The 2,674-nt window shown below is 46.6% G+C and overlaps 1 non-coding gene across 1 annotated transcript; it reads right to left on the reverse strand.

Annotated features, from left to right (window-relative positions):
- Positions 1 to 2,111: 2,111 nt before the first annotated feature.
- Positions 2,112 to 2,193, reverse strand: TRNAS-GCU (transfer RNA serine (anticodon GCU)). Its single transcript has one exon. It is a non-coding gene; the product is annotated as a tRNA-Ser (tRNA).
- Between the last annotated feature and the right edge of the window lie 481 nt (positions 2,194 to 2,674).

A 2,674-nucleotide genomic window follows, 5' to 3' on the forward strand; every position in this document is an offset into this window, starting at 1 on the left:
CTTCACTAATCGCCTTGCCTGGGTTTGTTATTTAAACCTGCTCTGGGTTTTAGTCCATGCCTGCTGTCAATGTTCTTGGTTGGATTTGATTATTCCCTTGGATTTCTCATATGGCCAGTCCTTGTCTGCAAAAGATAAGTTTTGCTAGTTTGTTTGTCCATTTGTTTGGACTCTATTGCTTTGCATTTTGTCTCTTTTGTCCAGCTTGTCACTATGTCTTATTTAGGCTAGCTGGAAGCTCTGGGAAAGCAGATTTACCCCTCCACACCGTGAGTCAGTGTGGAGTTCATTTTTGTAAACTCTGCGTGGATTTTGTAGTTTTTAATACTGACCGCACAGTATCCTTTGCTCTCTGTCTATCTAGTTTAGTATTGGCCTCCCCTTTGCTGAATTCTAATTTCATTTCTGTGTTCGTCATTTCCCTCTCCTTTCACAGTCAATATTTGTGGGGGGCTGTCTTTCCTTTTGGGGGTTTCTCTGAGGCAAGATAGCTTTCTATTTCCTTCTTTAGGGGTAGTTATATCTTAGGCTGTGACGAGGTGTCTAGGGAGTGTCAGGAACATCCCACGGCTATTTCTAGTTGTGTTGTTAGGATTAGGGACTGCGGTCAGTAGAGATACCACCTTCTCAGAGCTCGTTCCATGTTGCGTTTTAGCCACCAGGTCATTTCAGTGTGGCCTCTTAACCACCAGGTCATAACAGCCTGGCTAGCAGGCCCTCGTACGCTCCTCCGTACCTCTCTCCCATGCCGAGCCGTGCCCGTTCCTGGTTGGGCAGCGACCGCTCCTGATCCCAGCTCCCCGCTCCTGATCCCGGCTCCCCGCTTCTGCTGGATGCCATAGCTGCAGGGGAGGCCGACACCTCCCCCTGTTGCAGGCCCCGCCGATGTGGTGGATTCCTCCCAGCTGCAGGACCACGGGCCCCTGGCCTGCGCCTTGCGGCTGCAGCTGGAGGGTCCCTTGAGGGGCTCCTTACATGGCACCAGGCCCTGGGGGTAGCCTCAGGGCTGAGGCATTCCAGAGGCCTGGACCTCTGAGGCCGTCGCCCAACACCCTGGGGCTGGGACTGCTCGACTCCCCCATCAGGCAGCAGGCCCTGAATAGATGCCTGCAGCCATCCCGCACCTCTGGTTCCCACAGCAGCTCTCAACTGCTGTAAAATCGCTTCAATCTCCATGCTGTGGTAGCTTGTTTTCAGTAAGGTGGGGGGACCTAAAATGGTTGCCCCACCGAGATAACTGTTGCTCCTTATACTGCCCATCTTTACTCCACCTCCTCTCCCTCTTACCACTCCCCCTAGCCTAGCTTCATTTCCCAATTCAAACTTGTTAACCCTTCCCTGCCAAACTATATTTTTTTTCCATGTTCCCTCATGTAGTCTCACTTAACCCTGTCATGGTGTTGTCCCTTTGATGGCCTGCGGCCCAGTACGGCCTTACTAGACAACTACAGGCAAAATGCTTTCTATAAGACATAACATATTGAATAAAAATGGGGTTTGACATATCGAAAACATTCAGCAAACATCAGGTCTTCACTGATGACTTCTATAACACAAAAAAAAAGAGAAAAATAAAAATAAGATATAAGTAAGGTGAGTACGGAAATCTCTATGAGAGGGGTTCAACCTGTTGCAAAAGGCTGCAGTATTTAAATCAAAATTCTGGCTCACGGCCGTGGAGTTTCTACACATGCTTTGACTAAAGTATCAGTACAATTTAAACAACTCATAAGCAAAACATAGCCAATTAACTGTTTTCAAGGATAATTATTTTGCAGTCTCTCTGGAGGTGACTGGTTTCTGTGAGAATATCTTATCTGTAAACCATCATCTAACAGAACATGCAAGAATACAGTATTTTCGTAAAGCTGGTATGAAGTTGGCATATAGCAAGTAATATGATATATTGGTGACTTATGGATTATAATAGCTGTATTGATTATTTTATTTATCACTGATGAATAGTCAGTGGCTGATGTGCTGGCATTGTAAATAAATCTCAACACAGTCTACAAAAAAATAATGGCACGAGGTAACATAGTAACATAGTAACATAGTTAGTAAGGCCGAAAAAAGACATTTGTCCATCCAGTTCAGCCTATAAGAACATACGACGAGGATGGGATTCGAACCCACGCGTGCAGAGCACAATGGATTAGCAGTCCATCGCCTTAACCACTCGGCCACCTCGTCGAGGTATATTTAAAAGCATTACAAATAGGTAAAGCTAAGATCTTTTTTTTTAAATCTATGTGGGACAAATTAGGGGGAAGCTTTGGGTACAAGTCTTTTGCAGTACCTAAAGCAGATGAGTTAAACTCAAGGACCCATGGACCGAATATAGCCTGCCATGACATTCATTGTGCCCGGCGAGGTCAGAACACACTTAAATAAAGCCTGCTCCAGCTGGCTCTCTGTATGGAGAAAATGAGGAGCCAGGTGGAGCAGTGTTGAAAAGTGCCCATGTGCTGGCGCCACCCCATCCACTGAGTACTGACTGCCTTCTACATCGACACAGCCTGTGCTTAGCAAAGGGGGCAAAGCTGGCACAAGAAGCTGATGTGATCTTAGAATCTGAGCTGATGAAGTCAGCGTTTAGCAGAGGGAGCACTGCCAGCAGAAAAAGCAGGTGCCATGTTTGTGGGTGAACAGTGTACACTGTGATCACAGTCGG

This window comes from Ranitomeya imitator, chromosome 1 (assembly GCF_032444005.1).
Source record: "Ranitomeya imitator isolate aRanImi1 chromosome 1, aRanImi1.pri, whole genome shotgun sequence".
NCBI classification, from domain to species: Eukaryota; Metazoa; Chordata; class Amphibia; order Anura; family Dendrobatidae; genus Ranitomeya; species Ranitomeya imitator.